Source organism: Mustela lutreola, chromosome 7 (assembly GCF_030435805.1).
Source record: "Mustela lutreola isolate mMusLut2 chromosome 7, mMusLut2.pri, whole genome shotgun sequence".
Classification (NCBI taxonomy): domain Eukaryota; kingdom Metazoa; phylum Chordata; class Mammalia; order Carnivora; family Mustelidae; genus Mustela; species Mustela lutreola.
Genome location: NC_081296.1, coordinates 144,222,398 through 144,245,984, shown reverse-complemented (window position 1 = coordinate 144,245,984; position 23,587 = coordinate 144,222,398). Strand labels below are relative to the sequence as shown.

General features: G+C 55.1%; 1 protein-coding gene across 2 annotated transcripts in view; it reads left to right on the top strand.

Moving 5' to 3' along the window:
* Positions 1-2,225: 2,225 nt before the first annotated feature.
* The window catches only part of SYNE3 (spectrin repeat containing nuclear envelope family member 3), an 86,625-nt gene continuing 65,263 nt past the window's right edge, over positions 2,226-23,587 (top strand). The window contains exons 1-2 of one of the 2 annotated variants that reach the window (XM_059183032.1): positions 2,248-2,336; positions 3,201-3,274. The gene's annotated coding sequence lies outside the window, so the exon portion shown is untranslated. Of the gene's footprint in view, positions 2,337-3,200; positions 3,275-23,587 lie in introns of both variants that reach the window. The other variant, XM_059183031.1, reaches the window with a different exon arrangement.

Sequence of the window (23,587 nt, the reverse complement as noted above, 5' to 3'; positions counted from 1 at the left end):
GTTGGAACACAGAGCTGGGTCCGAAGTGTGGGTCTCACAGCTGTGAGGTGGCACTGTGTGCTGTGTGGGGAGGGTTTGGGGGTTTGGGGGTGTCGGTGGGGTCGGGGCATCTCTATGCCCACCACCGCCCGCTCAGGAGACAACCCCCCGGACACAGAATCATTGCACCGTAAGCTCATCCTCTGGCACTAGGCCTCCATTTCTCACTCTCCATATCCCCAGGGATTCGCACATAGTAGGTGCTCAGGAAATGTCTGATGGTGTGTAACAAAACTGTCGTGGCCATGCTCTGCCCAGAATAGCTCATATGAATGGGGGGTCTCACACCACCAGGTGCAAAACCATTCAAGATGGATTCTTATTACTGGGCGCATGTAACCGAAAAGGAAACCAAGGGTGAGTAGTGAGCAGAAAGTCGCCAGCTCGGTCAGTTTGACACCAGCTTGAGTTCTTTACCCCAACTGTGCTAAACCATCTCTCCCGGCAGGAAGCTGGTTTCTGCTGGCCCACTGCTCCCCAATTCCAGCAGTGCTGGTGGGATCATCTTCCTCCTTGTGCCAAGCACCTGACCTCCATCCTAAAACAGACTCGGGAAACTTTTCCTAACCACCTGGAAGACCCCAGCAGAGATGCCACGAGGAGATACACGTGAAAGTGTTTGGAAAAACAAAGCGCGTTTCCAAATGCCAAGTATCATCATCATTGCGCATTGCTGTCTGGACCTTCAGCTTGGCGACTGTAACCCCAAGGGTTGTGACAGCCCCTCAGATGGAGTTAGGATGATAATGAGAAACATAATAGGGCCCCTAAAACCGGTCAAGGGGAAGCGTGGGAGAAGCCATCTGTGGGCATCTCCTACGGCCCTGTGCATAATTATAGCTTAATGAGCAGAGTTCTGAGTTAGAGGGTATGACTAACACCAGCATTGTGACTCCTGCTAGGTCTACCCCAGTGTTACTTCTGGGCTGTGGCATTCTTGGGCTTTGCCCTTGGTTTGGCAAAGGCACACACACACCCCTGCACACGCATGCGTGAAGTGCACACACACCATTACTATCTGGTCCTGTTTATCAATTTCATCTTTGTCTTCGGACACTGATTTGTTCAACCAATGAGGATAGAGGACGGGCCAACCTCACTAAGGAACAGAAGAGGAAAATACCCTCTGGGAAGCCATAGATCTGGGCCAGCTCCCTACTCTGCAGTTTTCTACCCTTCCTGTTTTCTCTGCAAAATGGGCATCACCGCACCTGCATTGTGAGGACTGGAGTCCCCCTGGTACCCAGTTCCACCAGCTGTGGCCTTAGCGGCTCTTATCCCCATGCACAGGAGACAGAACCATCAGCAAAACATGTAATTAGGCTGACAAAGATCAAGGCTGGGGTGGAGAGACGGTTCAAAGGGCCTTGGTGTGCCGGGAGCTAAAAGCGAGGGGGTAGATAAGATTCAGACGGGTCTGCGGCAAGGCTTGAGAGTTAGTGAAGTAGCTGAGCGAGGGTGAGAGGACCTGTCTTTGGGGTGGGAGTGGAGCGCGGGGAGGAAAGGGAGACACTTCGCCGGCCTTGCCTGGGTGGAAGGTCCCAATTATGCTAAGAATTCACATCCCTTGCGGCTCACGCACCGTCGCCCCCTCTCGGCATCCTGGAGGGCCCCCATCTGAGCCGGGGCCCGAGATCCCCAGTGGTGGCTCCAGGCGCTGGGTGGGGGGAGGGACCGGATGGGGCGCCCCCACTGTCAGGCCAGCTGATAGGTGTCACTTCCTTCTCGGATTTCTCGCCTCCGGGAGGAGAGCCCTGCCGTTAGCCCCACCGAGGCTCTTGAGGGGGCAAGACCTGCCAGCCCCCGAGCCTTCTCCCCCAAATCTGGACGCCAGAGGAACTCCCTCCCGGATCCAACTTTCCCCGGGGGAGAGGCAGCTCTGTGTCATCCCCAAGGATGAGACCCCGGCAGAGGCAGGCAGGGGTCCGGAGATCCGGGTGGCTCCCAGGCGGGAGTGCGCAGCCCCGGGCGCGGGGCCGGGGGTGAAGATGGGGAGCCCCCGCGGCCGCGATCCCTCCCTCCGAGGGGTCTGAGATCGGGCGCCCGGCGGCTGGAGCCGTGCTCCGGGGGCCTCCGCGGAGCGCGCGGAGCCGGGCGCGTCCTTCCCCAGCCCTGCCGGGTGGCACTGCCCGAGGACGGCTCCCGCGGCAGGTCCCGGAGGGGACTGGGCGGGGCTGGGGGCGAGTGTCCGGCCCCGCCCCAGGCCCGCCCCTCTCCGGAGCCGCCCGGGACGCAGGGAGGAGGGCGGCTGGGCCAGAGCTGCCCGCGGCGCCGCGCTCCTGCACGCTCCGGACCGGGTAAGTGGCACGGGACCCGGAGGCCGAGCCGGGGCGGGGAGGGTCGGGGCCGCAGCCCCCCGCCCAGCCGCGACGCGTCCCGCAAGGGCACGGGTCGCCGAAAGTCGAAGGGACCCGGGGAGGCGCGCCGGACGCGGGGGCGGGGGCCCTGGCGTGACAGCTGCGGGCGGGCGGGTATTTTTAGTTTAAACCCAACCGTTCCCTGCCGCCTGCGAAGTCCCCGAGCCTTTCCGCTCCCCGAGCCGGGAGGTGCGGTCCCCAAGAAAAAGCCCCTAAGCCCTGAGCAGCGTGTCCCAGGCCGGCCGGGCGCCGCCTCCCGTCTTCGCTCAACCTCCGCTTGGGGCCAAGGGACCTGTCACCGCGGACACGCGCCGCCGCGTGTCCCGGGCCTGGGCAGTAAACGCGCGCGGGAATCCCCGGTCCCGGCGACCACGCGCGCTCCTCGTAGTGCCTGAGGCAGCCCAGAGCCCGCGTGCTAGGCGGGGGAGGTCGCCCCAGGCTGCCTCGGTTTCCTTCACACACCTACCTCCTGCCGGCTGTGCAGCTCTGGGCGAGCCCCTTGGCGTCTCTGAGCCTCATCCTACATCTCTCAAGGAGGGCCTAGCGAGCCAAAGATCTCTTGCACGGCCTGAGTGTGCCCCACATGGATGCTGACTCCCCTCAGGGTTTTCAGATCTTGACTCTAGAGGGGGCACCTGGTGGGAGTAACCAGGTGGTCCACTCAGGAGCAGGTGAGGGTCCCATGCAGCTCAGCTGACCTCTGCCTCAAAACTATAAGGCTGCAGTGGGTGATAATGAATGTTCTTATTTTATCACTTTGGTCCTAAACCCCTGGCTCAAGGCTGCCCTGGGACCCTCTCCCAGGTCTCCGCAGGGATCACTTCCTCCTGGCACCAGTGGGGGAGCCCGACATGCCCAGGAAACATGCCCCAGCCCAGGTGAGAGAGGGCAGGGGGAGTCATGGGGGAAAAGAGACCATCCTCCCACAAAGGGAGGATGTCACAAAAATCACAGCCCTTCTGAGCCTGGCGGGACAGCCTTCTTCATCCACCAAGGAGAGAGAAAGCAGGCCGGGGGATGAGGAGCGGTTTGCCCAGAGCTGCAGGACCGAGAACAGAAGCTGGCTCTCTCCAAGGGTCAGGCCCTGCCTCCTGCACAGCCAGCGGCCCCCGGGGGCCAGGAGCCGGGAGGCGGGAGGGACAAGCTGGTGCCAACGGGTTGTTTTGCTCTGTTTCCTGTAACCGTGCCCCAGCCAGGCTCTCTGACACGTGTGGGGTCTGCACATTCCTCAAGCAGGACCTCGCTGGGCTGCCGACAGTCACAGCTGTGCCAAGCCTGCCGGCCCCAGGGCGCTGTTTTCAGCTAGGGAGGCCCCTCTGGGGGCAACTGGAGGGGGGGAGTGGGCTGGGGAGGCTTATTTCTGGAACTTCTGCCTTGCTGGGGGTCCTGAGGAGGCCGGAGGATTTGCTAGTGGCCCTGAGGGAAGATCTGAGAATCCAGACTCTGGTTTCTGCCCCAGGGTGCAGGCTGGCCCCCTATGGGCACCCGCTTTGGAACTCCTTGCGTCTCCATGGGAACAACCAACCCTCTCTCCCAGCTGCTTTGCATGTTCTGTAACCGTTGAAGACCTGTCCTTGTCTGTGTGGCCGCGGGGCCTCGTCATGCCACAGCCTGGGGCCAGGACAGCTGGGGGATCCTGGCGTGGCTGCAGGGTGACCTCTGCTCTGGGGAGGTAAGACTGGACAGGTCCAGCATGAGCCCCTAAAAACGGTGGAGCCCCTGAGAGCCAAGAGGGTGATGGGGCCTCCCGTGTGGCCCAGCTGTTACGAACAGAGGTGGCCACGTTAGACCCAGGCTGCCTTGAAAAGCTGAAGATCGTAGTCCAGTCCAGCTTTGGCCATGAAAAAGTCACTTCACCTTTCAGAGCTTGCATTTTCTTCCCCACGAGAGGGGGGGTGACCATAATGTCCCCATCTTGGGTGCTGTGAGCATTAAATGAGGCATTCTAGGAACAGCATTTTGCATTGGTCTGACAGAGCCCATGCAAACAGCTGTCACAGTTTACTGTGACGGGGTCCATGGCAGGGGGATACCTGAGTCCCCTCTGCCCACCACAGCTCTGCCCTTTCCTCTCTGCCTTGAAAACCCATGTCTGTGCAGTGGCAGGAGGCCCTGGAGCTTTTACACCCCTGAAAGCTGGTCTTTAACCCAGGAAGAGAGATTAGAGGGGGCCTTCCAGGGGACCCCAGTGTCTGTGGGCTCTCAGGAAGCATTTCCCGTCTCTCCTATGGCCCTGACCGCAGCCGAGGCTGCCACTCCTGGCCCATTTACAGATGAGGGGACAAATGAAGAAGCTGGGAGCGGCAGAGTCAGGATTTGAATTCGGGGCCATTGACTTGCTGCTCTTCATTACACCCCACAGCGAGTCTCAAAGGAAGGACTGTGTTATCCGCGGACCCTCAGGAGAATAGTATTGACGAGATAGGACCCTGGTTATCACTAAGACATTGGTATTTGCTGGAAAAGAATGGATTCTGAACTTTTTCTCCTTGCAACCTCGAAACATAGCTCAACAGGGCCCCCCGAGAGAAGAACCCGGGAGGAGGAGATGGGAGTTCTGGAATTATCTGCTGACCCTCTCCATGCCCCCCCCCCCCCAGCCAAGGAATCATAGCCTTGGGATCTGGGGACAGCGTTGGGGGAGCTAAGCAGCAGGAAGCAGATGGGGGACAGTCCCAGCCGCCCAAGCCTCGGTTTGGTCATCTCTAAAGTAGAGATATGAGGCCCCCACACCTCCCTGTGGGGTTGCTGTGGGGGATAAATCAGACAATGGGGGACAAGGCTCAGTAGAATGCGCCGCAGGGTGGGGACACATCGGAGGACTTGCCGTGGTTTTATCACTACTAATCCTAGTGTAACCAGAACAATGTGCGGCGGCCTGCCCCTCTGGCCTGGATTTCTAGTTTGCATACTCTGAGCAGGGAATCCCAGCATCTCTGAAATGCTTTGAAAGGCTGGGCGGAGAGCTGCCGAGTAGGAACGAACGTCAAAACACAAATGCTAACCGTGAGTTGTTTAGCGATGTGGATATGGGAAGTAGAGCAATGGCGAAGTGGGAGAAGTGATCACCTTTAATGAGTCAGAGATGACCATTGCGGGGGGCATCGGGGTGGAGGGTAAGAGGGGATTGGGAGGGTCATGGGGTCTGCGACAGAGGAATGTCCTCTGTAACTATTGGTAAGGACATGTATGTTTTCTGTGCCCCTCTCTACATAGATCCTGTGCCATAGATTTAAGCAGATTTTATAAAAGGCAGGGGAAAACCAAACCCAGGGTAGTTATCTTTGGAGGGGAAGAGGGCACAGGGCAAGGGAGATGCACCCTTGCTGGCATCCATCACGTTCTGTTTCTTCTGTCAAGTGGTATGCTCGTGGATACTCTTTTAAAATAGTTTTATGCTTCTTCGTTTACAAGTATGTATCTGATTACACACACACACACACACACACACACACACACACATATATTCCATTGTGGATATCAAATCTTACATGCCGATAAAATGAAAAGGTAATATGAAATATGAAACATTTCAGGAAGCCCTCTTAGGAAATCAGACTCTTCCCATGGATTCAGATGTTAATCCGGCTGGATTTAAGAAATAAAACACAGACAAATCCTAGTGTGAGACAGACACATGGTTTCCTCTTCTGGAGAAATCATCTCCCTCTTCTGAAGTCCTAACAGCTAGAAGATGGTGCGAACACAGCAATCTCAGGTTATCAACAGGAGTTTCTAAAGTCTCCGTGTAATGATTTATGCTTATGAATCAGAAAGTCCTGAAATGTTTGAGCCGGGAGGGACCTCGGGTCACCTGGACCAACCTGCTGGTTTTATGGCTAATGGAAGTGCCGCGGCCAAAATCAACATTAGGCACATAAGCAGGGAAGACAGCTCGCTCTGGGCTCCCACACCTGTGTGACTCTCATCAGGGCCCCGCCTGCCACACCCAGGCCACCACGGTGACAAGGGTCATGGCCACCTCCTCGGGACAGGCAGAGAAATGGGTGGCATATTCAAGACTAAACTAACGCAATCATTTTAATTTTTAAAAAGTCAGAAAGAAGCTACAGTGTGCCATGACCACACACATGAGCACTTCTAGAACTTGCACGAACACAGACATGGTCGTGTCCTCCAAGGGCGTTCATAAGCAGTACCCATACCCTCCGCTGCGAAACCCTCCTAGGACAGCCCCCCGTGTTCCTCCTGGTCTTTGGGGGGCACACTTGATCTATTCGTAAGTCATCAAAACAGCTTATTGCCCTGGGTATGCGTACCACGGTTTTCAGTTGGGGAAACAGGATCAGCGAGGTTGAGTGCCTTCCCCCAAATCCCAGGGCAGGTAAGGGCTGGAGCTGGGGTCCCACCCAGAGGAAGAACTGAAAAGACAGGAACTGTTTTGCATGTGTTGTGTTGTGAATGTGTCCTTCGCTCCCCAGAAGCTGCAGTCATGGGACATGCCCTGGTCGAGCATACCTGGGCGGTGTCTGCCCACCTGTCAGAGCGCAGAAGGCTCTGGAGGCTGCCGGCTCTAACGCTACTTCTTCCTGCTTACGGGGGAGCAGGACAGCAGTGCGCTGAGATTTGGGGAATCCCTCCCATTTTTGACCCTGGTGCTCCCTTCAATTCTGGGCCACCTTCCTTCTGCCCAGATCACAGCTATTCTTCGGGCCTTCCCTCTGCAGAGGCCAATGGGGCTTGAGGCCCCGGGGGATGGTGGTGCAGGACTGATGGGTTAGGTGGTGGTTCTCCTGATCTGCAGCTGGCGCAGAGGCGGCTGTGTGTCAAGCCCGTGTGCGCTCACCTGTGCGGTCGAGACCAGGGCCGGTCCCTCTCGCTGCCCTGTTTCCTGGGGCCAGTTGAGGCGCCGTGAGCCCATCTGTCATGTGCCTGTCGGGGCTGGTGGTGCCTCCCCACCGGGCAAGGCTTATGCCCCAGCCAGGCGGCTTTCAGAAGCTGGGAAACAAGCCCTGCCTGTCTGTGCCCGCGGAGATTGTGTGTGCAGTGTTCACGAAGGGTTTGCAAGAGACAGCTGCGGCGGAGAACAAGAGCCAGCCCGAGCCTTGTCTTCATCTCCTCTGGGTCTCTAATTTTCCCCGTGGGGAAACAGAGTCTCAGTGAGCGGAAGTGCCTGGCCCAGGTCTCTCTGGTGCCTCGGGGCCAATCTGGGATGTGAGATGGCGTCTTCTGGTCCCTGGCTGGTACTCTTCCCTCGAAGCCACCTTCCCTAAAAGTCTGTTTCATCTGCATTCGTGCCGTAACACCAGGTGGGCTGGGCAGACGATGTAGACAGCCTTGTCTTCGGGGTTAGGCCGTCTGGCTCTTCACGAGGCCTGCATAGAAGAGGTAAGGCCCCTGGAGTCACGGGTGGGCCTCTAATTAAGCCAGGAGCTTTCTTTGAGGCCTGGAAAGGCCTGAGCCCCTCCCTAGTGACATTTGGTGAATTAATACAGCAGGCTGACTCACTGGGGGTAGCCTCTTTCCTTGTTCTTTCAAAGAGCTGGCCCTTCTGTGATGATGGGAGGGGCTGGCTGGTCCCCAGGCACACTGACCTTCACTTGGGCCAGTCTTGGCTCCCTGCCCTTCGAAATGGGAGGCTGAAATTAGGAGAGCTCCCAGGTGCCTTGAAGTCCGGATGTCCTCTCATCCAAGAGCCATGGCCTCCAAGGAGGTGTCTGGGGACATCCGAGTCTCCCGCTGCAATCTGCCCACCGTCGGGGAGACCAGGTTACTTAAGCAGGTGAGCCCATGCCTGTCCCCTCCAGGGACTCCCCCTTGCTTTGAGGACTAAGTCCCAGGCCCCAGGCTGCCCGGCTGGCCTTTTGTGCTTTCTACCATCTGGGCTACCTCCCGGTCCCACGAGACCACAAACCCATCCTGGACTTTCCCTGCCTTTAGACCTGTCCCCCTCCCCCAGCTCCTCCCCACCAACACCTGCTAGATATCTCCTCCTAGAAGCCTGCCTCGGGCCACCCAGCGGGATTGAGGGTTTGTGTTCCTATTCCTCGTGTACTTTCTTTCCATTTGGTGTTTGAATTTCAGCTTTCTCATCTGATTTCGCAAGGATTGTGACCTCCGTGGGGACAGATATATGGGGTTTTTCATTCCCTTGTTGTTATTTTTTAATTAAATGGCTCTACAGTTCAAAATCGCATCTTACAAACTCTAGGGGTGCCGATGCCACCCTAATGAGCTCCCCCAACTGGAGAGGATGGGGCAGGTCCTAGTAATTCCCAGGACACCGAGGAGAAAGGTGTCTCCCCAAGGCTGGGGAGAGAAGGTGGGACACTGGTCAACTTCCTTTGTGGCCTTCTTTGGAGACTGTCTTCTTGGAGAGCTGTCCGTTTTCCTGAGCTCTCCCAGGCCGGCGCCGGACCTAGGGCCTGTCTGGGATCCGACACGTCTTAGCAACCCCTGGGGCTCACATCTGACGCTCATTCCCTCTCTGAGTCTTCCTTGCACTTATCACTCCCTGAAATCACCCGACCTCTTGGCCCCGGAGCGTAGCCTCCATCTCCGCTGCTGGCGGGTCAACTCCGTGAGAGGCAAGGATTTTTTTTTCTGTCCCCAGAGCCTCACCGAGGTGGTAGGTGCTCAGTCCGTACTTATGGGATGAATGGAAGTAGAAACTGACAAGGGGCACCGACTGCCCCCCGAGGGGCCCGGCACACTCGATCCTGATGGCTAACATCTGCTCAGCCCTCAGGAGTGGCTACGCTGCCCCAAATACCAGCTGCGTTTGCCCCTCTGTGTCCTCCCGGCAGCCCAGGAGGCAGGCTCTGACGGTCGCCTTTTACAGAGACGTTCAAGACCGGACCCCTTGGCCACTTTGCAGCGGAGTTAGAATTCAGCTCTGACCCTCTGACTCCACAGCCCGTGCAGGGGACCCCCAGCCTTCAGTGGCCTCTCCACATTCCGTGCGGGGCTTGCACTGGGCTGGCCGCAGTGAGTCACACCTAGAGCTCAGGCCTCCTCCCCAAGCATCGCGTTCTGGAGTTCTTCCTCGGCAACCCCCAGAGGCGCTCAGGCTGACAGGCCATTCCTCAGGAAATCCTTGCTGTGGGGCCGATGTTACATGCGTCCGGGAATGCCACAGGTTTTCCAGAGCCAGGACCCACCCCGGGGCATCCCACCCCGACCACGCCCTTTTGTCCCCCGAGGTCCTGGAGCTCCGCCTGCGGCGTGCTCACTCCCTGTTGAGAACTCGGTGACCACAAGCTGGCCGTTGCCGGCTGAGTGTGAGCCAGTTGGGGCTGTCAGGTTAAATTCCTCCATTCGGGACTGAGCAGCAGTGAAGCCTGGCTGATGTGATTTGCCTGTTTATCTGTTTGCTGGTTTCAAATGCAGCTTGGCTCAGAAATGAGTTTGGAAAATGGGTTTGTAGGAAATTCCATCTGTGGCATCTCTTGTCCTCATTTCCTTCTAGGCGACACCACCAGAATGCCTGGGCGGGGGAAGGGAAGAGGCTCCCAGCGGTCTTTGCAGCTTCACGGGCTCCTTTGGCCTGGTGAGGGGGTGGCCCTGTAGGTCTCCACGCTGGTCTCCTCTAGGCAGTGGCGGGGTTGGTCACGCGGCTCCTCGCTGGACCCACGTTGCATGGAGAGCCAGAGAGACCCGAGTTCATGGCCAGGCTGTAGCTCTTCGGTGCTGGAAGTCGTGTGCCAGACGTCCGCTGAGCTGGAGGGGGAGGAAGACTCCAGAGGCATGTCTGTGCCCTGTGGAGTCCTGTGGGGGAGTGCCATCTTGGTAAGTCACGTCACACCTGCATGGGCCGGGCCAATTCACCTGTTCATGGGGCTGGTCACGCATTCCCTGCAGAGTGGCCCACGTGGACACGGGATTCCCAGCTCTGAGTGAGTGCGTGGTCCCAGCTGCCCTGGCTCTTCCATTTCCAGCTTCTCTGAGCACTCCCCCTTCCCCCCAGGGTGCTCCTCAGCTAGGGAAGTGACTTTGGTGGCAGGGTGGGTCACGTGCAAGGGACCTGGCCACTTCCGCCCGCCTCTGCTGGGGAAGTCCCAGTGGCTGGATCTGCATGTTGCTGATTAGTCAGCTTGGCTCAGGTGTTCCTGGCGGGGGCCCATTCTCCGGGGGGGGGCCCAGGGACGCTATGGGTGGAACTTGCCCCCCCAACCCCGGGAATGCTCTTCTTGGGGTGTATAGGGTGCAGACTGTGTATCTTGATCACTCACATTCCTCCCAGCATCCCAGCCATCCCAGAGTGACTTTTTTCTTTCATAGAATTGACTGGGAAAAAGTCAAGGTCAGCCCACTGGGCCCTCCAGTCTTATCCCAGCCCTGAGCCTCAGGGTCCTCAGTACAGTCTGAGGGTGTAAGTGAGGTCCGAGGTCTGAGTTTGGACTGGGGGCTACTGATCACAGACAGGACGAATGTGGTGACAGGTGCCCAGAGCAGGTAATGACCTTAATTCCCTTCTCCATCTTTCTATCCTCCCCTCTGACTTTTCCCCTTTAACCTTCAGATTATGCAATGTTCTCCTAATCACCTGGGCTTAGCTTTAGGTCAGTGTACAAATCTGGACCCAGGGCTGCTTACCTGTGTTTTTTCGAAGCTCCCTGAGCGATCCTGCCACATGGGGTTGTTTGAGAACCGCTGGGCTCTGTCTCGGTGGGGTCCCGTCTGGCTCGAACGCTTGCCCATCCCTAACGATGAGCAGCCTCGGGCACAAGCTAGCAACAGCTTCAGACGGAGTTAAGTAAACGGTGTTTACATGCACTGTTTATCCCTTTTGAGGTTCTGTACGTGGTAATCGGTCCTCACTCTGGTTGTCTCTTTGAGGTAAAGATAAAAATTCTCCTTTTAAAAGAAATCTGAGTGTAAGTGGGAATAATAAAAAGCAAAAAAACACTAATGAGAAAAAATAATCAGAGCGGGCATCCCTAGATATGGCCCGGATTGCAGATGTGATACGCAGATGGCTGAGGTATGTAAGAACTGTGACTGTTGGCCTACAAGGGCCCCTCCAGGCCCCACGTCCTGATGGATCTGAGAGGCGCTCCCTGTGGATGGCCAAGCAAAACGGGCAGATGGCCCAGACTGTTCACACCAGCCGCCTGGCCCCTGGGGAGCCAGGGTTAGCAGAGTCGGGGGTGAGAGTGCCTGCGGTGTCCCCCTCTTGCTTTACTCAGTGACCCTCTCCCCCGAAGAGGCCAGCTGGTTTTCTCAGTCACAGTGGGTTTCCATCTCTCCTGGATCATAGCCGCAGCTTGGGAAGCCCCCTGGGACACACTCAGGGGTTTTCTTTTCCCCCCGAGACATTGCTGCATAAACCCAGTGAATGCAAAGTTACCAGGATCTGACTCCATAGGACCCTGGCACCCTCACTGGCACATGGGAGAACCAGGTCTTGGAGGGACGTGAGAAATCTGCTGCTTCAGACCTTGACTTCACAGATGGAGGAGGGCCCAACCCCCGCCCTCAGTGCTTCAGCTCTCCAGAAAGGACCTGGAAGTCGAACTCCAGGAGAACAGACCCTGCCTGGCCCCAGCCCACTTTTCCTGCTTGCATCTGGGGGAGTCACCTCTTGCCACGGGCGAGCTGGCCCATGAGCCCCTCTTTCCTGACTGTGTGAGGTTCCTGTTGTCTTTTAACTGGTCAGCCCGATGTGGATATCAAGGATTGCAGACTTTTGGCTGAAAGGAATAGTATGGAGTCTTCTAGATTTCCACACCTCTCAGGAATGCTGTGCTGATCGGAGCGGGAGGGGTGAGGTCTTTGTGTGGAGCTGATAAACAGCATTGGCAAACCTTTTCTGTGACAGAACAGATAGTCACTATCTTTGCATTATGGGCCACACAGACTTTGCTGCAATGATTCGGTTCTCCCGTTGTATGCAAGGCACCGTGGCTGTGGCCAATAAAACTTTGTTTACGGAGGTTGGAATTAGAATTTCATGTCATTTTTACCCATAATAAAATATTACTCTCTCAGTTTTTTCCCGCAACCATTATTTTTTAAACAAGATTTTATTTACCGAGAGAGCATGAGCAGGGGGTAGTGTCAGGCAGAGGGAGAAGCAGACACCCTGTTGAGCAGAGAGCCCCATGCAGGGCTCGATCCCAGGACCCTGCGATCATGGCCTGAGCTAAAGGCAGATGCTTAACTGACTGAGCCACTGAGGCACCCCCTCATTTGAAAACAGAAACATCATTCTTAGCTGGAAAGCTGGATACTACAACAGGCAGTGGGTGGTGGTTTGCAGGCGCCTGTACTAGAAGCCCCTGCTGCTGGGGACCGTGGGTTTTGCTAATTGGAGCGAGTTGTTGTTCTAATCATTTTGGTTCTGGACGCTAGTTCTGAAACAGGTCTCAGTCTTTGAAGCCTGCTGCTTAAAATAGAACCTTGGGTCGGTGACTCAGTTCCTGCATTCAGCTAAACCTCAAGTCTAGTGGCGGGGAAGAGAGGAACCTGGAGAGAGAAAACTTGCCCTGTGCTGGCTGTGCAACCCTTGGGCAGGTGGCTCAGCCTCTCTGAGCCTCGCTTCTTCCATCTGGGGAGGCAAGAATAGTGGGACCTACCACAACAATGGAATGATCAGTGCGAGGCTTAACACGTACCATGCACATAGCACACTCTCCAGGAAGGTCAGCTGTGTCCTCTCCCCCTGCAATGAGTTCAAGAGCACAGGTGGCTGGGGCAGCTTTTTCCTTTCAGCCAGCAACCCTGCACAGTAGATCTTACTTGGCACTTTATGGAGGAGGCCCCGAGAAGTTACAGAGCTCATCCAAGGCCACGGCTGATTATAAACAGTAGAACTGGAAGGCTGTGTAACTCGAAGGACCTAGCTCTTTCCATGCAATGTCATACCAGTGGACCAGAGGGGGAATTAAGTCTAATTCAGCTAAGTACTTGCTGAGCAGTTAATGTAATCAGCATCTTTCCCTTTCTAGCCAGGCTCTGTACTGTGCCTCAAATTCTTTGGGGATGAGTATCATTTGGGGAACCGTACGGACTTCCAGCAGCCCATGGAAGGCTCCAGGCTGAGGGTTTTCTGTAAATATCTTAGCGGGGGGGATCTTTGTCATTCTGCAGGGAGTTCTGGTTTAGTAGTCCCAGCCTGGAAACAGGCATCTGGAGGAAGTCTTTAACTTTACCAGACTCCCCTTGGGCAAGAAGATCTGTGGTGTCTGAGTCTCTGCAGGGTTAGTGGGGAAGGCTCTAGAAGGTTCTAGAAGACTGGATTCAGGGTAGCTGCATTTGAAGAATGGAATCCTTGGAGTCTTAGGAAACAGATACTGGCGGTGAGTTCCTAACCAGTGTCAGGCCTCGGTTTTCCCATCTGTAAAATGGGGATGGAAATGTCATTGTTAGTGGCCTGTTGCCTGAGCATGTGTTTGTCCGGGCGCCTGCAGTGGGCCTTGCTCTGACTGCACAAAAGAAGGCTGGGGAGGAAGCCTCACCTTGGACTGTGGAGGCCGCTGGAGATAAAGCCCAGGCAAGGGAGAGCGTGGAGGGATCACGCATCTGGGCCAGCTGCGGTTAGGCTCCGAGCTGGGGGAAGAGGCCAGCCAGGGTCTCCCGCACTCCTTGCCCTTGTCTGAGAGCAGGACACACGGACATTGGGCTCGAGGGTCGGCTGCCCCGCCCGTAACCTGGAGCATCTCCCTCTCTCGGCTACCTGAGGACAAGTGGCCTGGACACAGGCTCTGGAAACCCAGCCCCCACCTGTGAGTGGCGGAGAGGTTGGGGTATGGACAGGGGCGTCAGGACTGGGGGAGGGGTCTTGGGAGAGAAAGATAGATGGGCACAGATGGGACCAACTGTCCCCAGTTTGCCCTAGATGGAGGAGTCTCTTGGACTATAGGACTTTCAGGGCAGAAACAGGGAAATTGTGGAGCAAACCGGAGCAAACCAGAACAGTTGGTCCCACTTGGGTCAGTCGGTCGCACCATCCCAGCTGCGGCGTTGGGCAGTCTGGGTCGTGGCTGGGCGGTGCAGGAGGGGGTCAGCTCTCCCCTGAGCCTCAGTGTCTGCTCAGAGCCCCTGTGCGTGAGGAGTCACTGGGTCTGTGGCACATGACGGGAGACACCAATCCCCCCGCCCGCTCCTGCCCGCCTGCCCCCCACTGCAGGTCCCCAGAGCACAGAGCGCTCCATAAATGCTGTGGGGGGACTGGCTGGGGGCTCAGGGTCTCCCTAACGCTGGGGCGAATGACTCAGAGGCTCGTTCAGGCTTTGCTTCTTTGCATGAGTTCTCCTCCGACCGTTGCTCCTCACCACAAGCTGTGTCTCCCAGCCCCACTGTGCCCCTCTGAGCTGGACCTCACTCAGCTCCATCACCGGGCTTCTGTGTTTCTGCATCTCTCTCCCCATATACTGTGAGCTCCTCAAGGGAAGGCCCCCACTGTCATGTCTCCTCTGCTGCATTTGGCACCTGGAGGCCCGTAAAGGTTTCTTGGAGGAAGGAATGACACTGAACACGTAGAGCAGAGAGTCATTTATTCCTTGCTGAGGACCTACTGTGTGCCAGGCACGGTCCCAGGAAGTGGGATGCGAGCAGTGAACATAACTGGCAGAGTCTCTGCTCTGATGGAACATACATTCTGGAAAGCTCTAGAAGCCTCTAGATTCAATAAGCAGGCAAGAACGCCATGGGCCGGACCAGAAGGTTGCACGTGCTCTGAAGAGGGTGTGAAGGAAGAGGGGAGTCGCTGAGCTCCTGCCGGTTGCCAGCAGGCCGGGGATGGAGTACAGGTGGCGCCTTCCCATGGAGGCAGAAAGAAGGCACTTTCCCCTGGGTGGTGGCGGCCCTCCTGTGCAGTGTGGCCCACTCAGGCTTGGTGGCACGTGGGCCCTCAGTCCCTTCAAGGAAATCTGTGAAAGCCGGCGTTGTGTGAGGGCAGGGGACAAAACACATTTTAGAAAGTCTGATGGTGTGTGCCTCGTGCGGCAGCTCAGTATGTATCTGCTCCTCTTCTTGGGGTGGGAGCACCAAGTGCCAGGCTCACATGTGGCCCACCCTTGTCCGCCCGCCCCACTGGGTGGGTGACCTTGCCAGGGCAATGGCCAGAACGGACATGGGCTCGCAAAGGGACTGGTGGCAAGAACCCGGGAGCCCAGGCTTTTCCAGGAGGAAAGTCTCACTCCAGCCCTAGGCAGGGGACTGCCAGGGAGAGGGTCAAGGGGGATATGGATGGTGACAAGGTCATCAGATGCCATGGGTTGTCCTTGACAGTGGAGGACTATCCTGTGGGACTGACGGGGCACCCAAGCCCAGACACGGGCCCCTCCAGGAGGGGTGTAGGGCCATAGTGTCCTGGGCCTGGGACACACCCCACTCCCCTAAGCCCTGGAGGATGGCTTCCACCTGGTGCTGAGGTCCAGGCAATCTGGGTGGGACCTCTACACCTACAAGGATGTCACTCTGGGGGTCACACCCTCCTGTTGAGATCCCAGAGCAGAGAGGAACGGCAGTGGGCCCACAAGCTGGGTGCCCTTGGCTTCCCACAGACGTATCCTGAACCTGGCATCTTGAAGCCCTGGCAGGAACAGGCATGTGCTAATTATAATCTGCACTGCCTGTTAACAGTTGACCTTGGACTGCAGAGAGGTGAAGGTTCCCTGAGGGGAACGTCTCCAGGGTGCCGTGAGGCTTGCAAATACGTCGCAGGGGTTAACAATACAGGGTGTGGACTCTTCTGACTGTGGAAATCACCTTGCCATTTCAGCAGCATGGGGACCATTTTAAACCTCTTGGGCTCTGCTAAGATGAAAGAAGATGGCAGCAGGATTCCTTGCTGTGTAACCCTGGGCAGATTATTACCATCCCCCTGAATCTTGATTTTCCTATAAAAAAGGCAATCAATCCTTCCTGCTGTGCTTCCGAGAGTAGGTGAGAGACATCAATGAGCTGAATGTGCATGAACACTGAACACAGTGCCGGACACCTAGTAGGTATTTAGCAATGTTAATTCCCAGGAAAAATCCTGGAGAGCTTCCTGGAAGCAGTGATGGGTAAATGGAGCCAGGGAGAGAAGAGCATAGAGGGGAGGGCCCCGCCCAGGAAGCTCCTGTTACAGGGAAGGAAGTGGGAAGTGAGGAAGGTAAGGCTGCAGAGATAAATGGAGAAGGACTTTAGGTGTCCTGTTAAGCACTGAGGATTTTCTCAGGGGCTGTGGAGCACTGAAGGGTTTAAGTCCGGGAGGCCCTGACCCCAACCCCTTAAATGCCCTTTTCTGCCAAGAGGAGAGGACTCTGGTCCTGCAAACTTTCTCCTCTAGAGATATCTGAGGTGGTCCTGGGAAGTATGAGTGTTATGTAAAGGCTCTAATCTAAGCTTCTGGAATCTTGCATTTGTTCATATGTGTGCTGTTTTCCACACACCTGTCGTTTATATTCCCAGTATTGTATTCCATTATGTAGATGGGAATTTTTATCTTTATTTATAAGCCAGCTATCTGTGGACCGTGCGCTCTATTTCTGAAACTTCTGGGGCGCCTGGGTGGCTCAGTCAGTTAAGCATCTGTCTTCGGCTCGGGTCATGATCCCGGGATCCTGGAATACAGTCCCGAGTCCATTGGGCTCCCTGCTCACCCGAGAGTCTGTTAGCCTGCTTCTCCCTTTCCCTTTACGCCTTGCTTGTGCTCATACTCTCTCTCTCTCTCTTTTTCTCAAAATAAATAAATAAAATCTTAAGAGAGAGACTGGCGGGCTTCTGGGGGAGGAGTCGAAGCACTCTGATGCCTAAGGAGAACAGGCATGGCTTTGCCTCTGTCTGGCCTAGGGTCTCCCCAGGGTTCAATAAGCAAGCCCCCAGGGCTCCCTCCAAGAACTCCCATCTGGAATGAACACTCCCTTCCTGGGGCTGTTCTTCCCACAGCTGGAGTGCCTTTTCTTAATTGAAAAATGATGGTCAAGTTGTTGTTTTCTAAACCAAACCTGAAAACTACAGCAGGGCATTTTTCTTACCTGGAAAGAATGCCCAGCTTTCTAATCTGCCTTGTTCTTGATGATGACACAGGCCTAGGGGCAGAGGGATCTGGCTCACGTGGATCCTTGTAGGTCCTGGTGGGTCTGAGAGGCAAGCCCTACTGTGCCCCAGGCTCAGTGCCAGGCTTTTGTGTGCTTGTGGGTGCGTTTTAATTCTCACTTTCTAACTGAGATACACGGAGGAACAGAGAGGTTCATAAACTTGCCCAAAGTCACACAGAAAACAGAGCTGACAAGTTCAGTCCCAGACCCGCCATACTTCAAAGTCTCTACCTGTTCTGTGCAGCATAATGTCCTTGTTGGGCTTAATGCTCACGTGAACTTGTTTGGAAAGTCTGACAGAACAGCGAAATCTCTTAATGTGTTATTAGAGTGTGTTACATTAAAGCCCTTCAATTTTTTTTTAAATTGTGATACCACCTTAAGGAAATCGAAATTACAACAATGTACCTGTGATTCCACTGCTCTAAGAGAACCCCTTGTCTTTTTCCACATTCCCTTCTATCTGTATCTCTTTTTTGTTTTGTGTTGACACAGCTTTTGCATAATTTACCAGCAGGAGTTGGCAAACTACAGCCCCCCTGGCCAAGTGCCAGTTGTTTTTATCAACAAAGCTGCTGGAGCCCAGCCATGCTGGTGGTTCACACGTTGCCCCGGCTGTGTTGACACCACAACTGCCGATCTGAGTAGCTGTGACGATCTGTGACAGACACCATATGGCTGGGATACTCCCGATCCTTTCCAGAAAAAGTTTGCCGGCCCTTGGTCCAGAATGGGTGGGGTCTCCTGGACTCTGCCTCAGTGGGAACCGTCACATGTTTTCATTGTGAATGGCCCAGAATACTCCGCGAAATGATGCCACAAACTTTTCTCCATCATTTCCTCTTTGCTGCACTGTTATATCGCGTCTTGGCTTTTGGTTTGTTTTGTTTTCCTTCCTCCCCCCATTTGTCAACTTATTATTTATTTAAAACACTTATGTAACCCTTGCTGTTTACCTGCACTGTTCTAACCGCTTCACAACAGACCTCGCCTTTTTCTCAGATCAGCAATGGGAAGTTCATACTATTGTTATTACCCCAACTTTAAAGATTTTTTTAAAAAAAAATTATTTAAGAGAGAGAGAGAGAGCAGGTAGGGAGAGCGGGGAGGGGCAGAGGGAGAGGGGGAATCCCAAGCAGATTCCATGCTGAGAGGGGAGCCCAGCGCCGGGCTTGATCTCACGACCCTGAGATCCTGACCTGATGGAATCAGGAGTCGGTGGCGTTACCAACGGTGCCATCCGGGTGCCCCGCTTCTTCCCATTTTACAGGTGAGAAAGTGAAGTCCGAGAAGTTAAATCCACTTAGCTTAGGTCTGAATCTGCCAAGCAGGCTAGCTCCGGAGGCCGGGCTGCTTTGAGGAAGTGTCCAGAAGAGGCAGGCCTTTGTGCCTGGGTGTGAGGGGGCTCTGGGCAGTGACTCACCAGGACGAGCCCCGCCCTGCCCCGCCCGGCCGCCCCACATCCTCCAGATTTGACCGTTCTCTGGTCTTCCTTGTCACAAGCCATGGGGACAGGGCCCTGTGACCACATGTTTTGTTTCTTTGTGGAAAAGGGGGCTCGCCGCCGATGCTGGAGAGAAAGAAAGGGCAGGGCCAAGAAAATGATCTGGAAAATACCATGTGTGTGATACCAGCAAGAGTCGATCAGAAACTCAGTTGTTAAGTAAGTGATACATTTGCCAATTCTCTAGTCAAACTGAGAACAACTCCGCCAACAGGCGAAACAGAATGGCTGAGGATGGTTGTGGCATCCACCTGTGGAATGTTCTGGGTCACTTACAATGAGAACTGTTAATGGTTAACACCATGGGTGGTGTGGGGCAGGCTCGGTGTTCATCTTCCCCAGTCAGGGGGGCCTCGTGAGACCTGCAGACCTCACCAGGAGGCAGGCCCAAAAGGCGCCATGACGTTCCTAGCTCAAGGAGCCCTCGTGCACTGCCCCTGAGGGTCTCTGGGGACAGATTAACATCCCTGGTTCACAGAGACATTCTGAAAGGTGAATTCAGTGAGCGCTTCCCATAGGACATGTAAACGGGGGGGCTGCAGAGGGTCTCAGGTTGAGAAACGCCGTGTTACAGAGATCAGGGGTGGGAGGAAGGCCGTGGGAGAACGGTGAGCCCGGTGACCATCTTCCAGAAGCAGAAAGACAGACTGAGCTGTCAGGCCCCCCAAGGGTGCAGGACCTCGGCGGTTCTCTTCCCTTCTGTGATTTTCACGCTGACCCACAACCACAGCGTTTGGTGGAGAGTAGGTGTTGAAACGAGATTTGCCATGAAAGGAACCAAGCCTCTCCCAGGCTTCAGAATGGAGGGGAAAAAAGCCTGGTGTGGTTCTCGCTTAGAAGATGAAATGAGTCCAACCCGAGCACCTGCTTCCTCCCTCCCGGTCCTTTGAGAGCCTGACCTTCGTCTTTCCTCGGCCCTTCTGGGTGGAAGGGGAAGGCACAAGGCGGGAGAAGGGGAGAGCCGGGTTCTTCTCAGCCTTGGTCTTCTGGAAGCGCCGGCCCAAGACCCCTGCAGCTGGGACCATACAGCCAGGACACCTGCTGGGGAGGCGTCACCAGGCCCAGCAGCCGTCACCTCAAGCTATGCAGGCTTCTCTCCGGCTAGTGCCCATCTGAACCGTGCTCAGTGCGGGGGGCTGGCCCCTGCCGGGGAGCCGCTGGGGTTCACCCCCAAGCTTGTGTGCCTCTGTAGTCAGTCGGGTGTGTGATGGGAAATCCTGTTCTGACTCAGAAAGGAACCCCCCTTCTCTTGCCTTCCTGACTCACTTCCTCATTTTGCTGGCCATTCTGCAGCCTGGCACGGGTGCTGGGGCAAACGGGCCTGAGCTTGCTCCCACCTCTGTGCCTCGGCCGCCATCTGACCTGGGCAGGACAGCTGGTCCCTCTGAGCTTCTGTTTCCCCATTGGAGAAGGGGCACAGTCACTCCTGCCTTGGTGTCGGTGGGTACGGGATGCCCAGCACCTGCCCAGTGCCCAGCCCACGGCAGGGGGCCTCCCTCCCGCGTACGAACTTCTGCTCCCATCTCTCCCAACGCCATGAGCCTCCTTGGGCATCCAAAGGTCAAGGTCTCTGGTAAACTTGACACCCACCCAAGGGCATTTGTAGGTCATAGATGAGCTGGGTGAGGACAGTAGAGCAGGCAGGGCACCTGTTACCTACCAAACAGCATTGGCCATGGGGCGTGGCCGGGTGCTTTGCTGGCTGAGGGCCCACCAGGACAGGCTTCAAGCACAGACGCTGCTGGGGGCCTGGAGGCCACTTTCTACAGCTCATCAGACGTTTGCACATTTGATCAGTTGTCGAGAAAGATCTTTGGACTTGCACCCTTGCCCTTATGAGGGGTGCGTTTGTGATGAGAAGGGAAAGCGACACTCCAGGAGGCATTTTCCAGCATGTGCCCTGAGGGGCCAGGTTGCAAGGAACCTGCTCAGTCTGACGTCGTTTCACAGGGGTGGGCAGATGCTGTCCGCTGCTTGTGGGGCTGCCCCTGACTAGAGGATGCCACTCCCTCACTCACGGACCCTCACTGGCTCCCTATTGCCTGCAGGGGACAGTCAGTCCACCCCTTCGCATCCCTGCCATTCAGACCCCGGGGCCTACCTCTCTGACAACTGCCTCCTTCTGTCTCCCTTTAACAACTCCCAAGCCCTCTACAGCCTGAACTGGGCCTTGCAATTTTCCACCTACTCACTTTTACGCCCGCTTCTCCGTCCACTCGTCCTGCTCTTTGCCGCTTTGCATCTTAGGCAGAGCCTGCTTGTCCTCAACGTCTCAGCCAGGGTGGCCCCTCCTCTCTGAACCCCTCCCGGGATCTCCCATCGCTCTGTTCTCTAGGCTCCAAGAGCTTCTGGTGTGCTTCTCCACTTGGGCACCTGTACTGGCCCCATTCAGGGTTCGTGCTCGTGCAGACCACAAGCCCTGTAACCGGCAGGCCATACCAGGCTCAGCGCCGGCCTCCGCACTGGGCACATCTGGGTCTTGAAGTCAGATGAGCTTGGATTTGACCCCTTGTCGCCCAACTTCTAGCCCTGGACCCCCGTGCAGGCCGTGCAACTTCTGTCTCAGCGTCTTCATCTATAAACTGGAACTGGGTGTTGAGAGGCCAGCTCTCAAGCATAACAAAATATTTTTATGATTAACTCAGCAGAAGCTGTCACATCAAGTAGCTTCTCACAGGGAGGGTTTGCTCCTCCCAGGAATTCCCAGTACCAAGTGATGTGTCCTTGAGTTGCAAACCCTGGCAAGCCTGCTGGAATGCTTCCCCGGGCCTCACTCTGCTCCGCAGAGTCTGCCCAGTGTCAGCCTGCCGGCCCTGGTGACGTGGTCCTGGCCGGCCGCACCGCCTGCTCCCAGGCCCGCGCTTTGCTCAGCCTGCCGGGCTGCTGCCTTCTGCCCCTCTGAAGGGTGGCAGAGTTTGCTTTCTGTTTGTTCCCGTTTCATGCCGCTCACATAGTGTCCGGAAGCCCAGTTTGGATGCTGGCGAGGTGTCAGGCTCTCAGAAGCAGTCTGGCCCGACTGGCTGGCTGGGTTGCTGCTCTGGAGTCTGAGAGACCCAGGTTCAAATCCCGGCTGTGCCTCTTGGGCAATCACAGTGACCAGTTCTGAGATTTTTTTTATTTTATTTTTGAGAGAGAGAGAGTACGTGTGTGAGAGATTGAGTGGGGAGAGGGGCAGAGGGAGAGAGAGAATCTTAAGCAGGCTCCATGCTTACTGTGGAGCCCAACAAGGGGCTTCACCCCACAATCCTGAGATCATGACCCGAGCCAAAATTAAGTTGGTCACTTTACCAACTCAGCCACCCAGGTGCCCCTGAAAGTTTGAAGTCAAGTTATTTCACCTCTTTGAGACTTAGTTTCCTTATCTTTGTAGTAGGGGCTATCATAAGAACCGTCAAAGTTACCTTAAGGGTCAGGTGAGGCCATGCGGGCCAGGAGACAAAGAGGTCTCCTGGTACCTAATAAGTGCTCAGTGGATGGAATGTATAGGTTCACCATTTTACAAAAGATCTCAGGTAGCCCGTTAACTCCTCATATATGGGCATACCACTGGTAGGGTATGCCCACAGAGTTTGCCCAGTGTCAGCCCACTGGCCCTGGTGATGCAGTCCTGGCCAGCCACACCGCCTGCTCCCAGGCCTGCACTTTGCTCAGCCCCAGAGGGAATCCTGAGCTTTGTAAAAAGAGGACGGGCTGCTGTGAATAGGTAGTGAGCCACCCATCACTGGAGGTGTGCAAGGGTCTTGGAGGCCTTTGGATGGGTACATTTTTAAGGAAATTCAAACAAAGATGGGTGCTTAAACTAGGTCTCTTTGAATGGCCCTCTTAGTTTTTGGATTCTGATCGTTTCTTAAAAAGCTTTATTGAGATATAATTCACAACATATTTCACCCATTTAAAGTATGCAGTTTGATGCCTTTTAGTACATTCACAGAATTGTACAAAAGTTACTATGATCATTTTTAGAATATTTTTATTCCCCCAAAAGGAAACCCTACACCACCCCCATCTTTCCCCAACCCTTGCCTTAGGTAACACAAATCGACTTTCTATGTCTATAGATTTGCCTGTTCTAAACATTTCATATCAGTGGAATCAGGTGGTGTGTGGTCCTTTGTGATTGGCTTCTGTCATTAACATCATGTTTTCAAGGGACATTTATAGTATGGCTTTATGATGGCTTCATTCTCTTTTCTTGTTGAGTAATATTCCATGGTATGAATGTAACACATGTATTTACCCATTCATAAGTTGACGGGCGTATTGGTTGTTTCCACTTTTTTGGCTATCATGAACACGTGTGTACAAGTTTTCAAGTGGGGCCATGTTGTAATTTCTCTTGGGTAAACACCCAGGGATTGCCGGGTCCTCTGGTAACTATGTGTTCATTTAAGGAACCAACAGGCCATTTCTCAAAGTGCCTGCATCATTGTATATTCTCACCAGCAGTATCTGGGGTTTCCCTTTTTCCATGTCTTCAAGCATACTTTGTTATTGTTTATCTTTTTGACTCTAAGGGTCCCAATGAGCACAAAGTGGTATCTCATTTTGGTTTTAATTTGCATTTCCCTGATGGCTAATGATATTGAACATCTTCTGATGTGCTCATTGGCCATTTGTACCCACATCTTCTTTGAAGCAATGTCATTCAGATCCTTTGCTCATTTTATAATTGGGTTTTTGTCTTTCTAGATGGACAT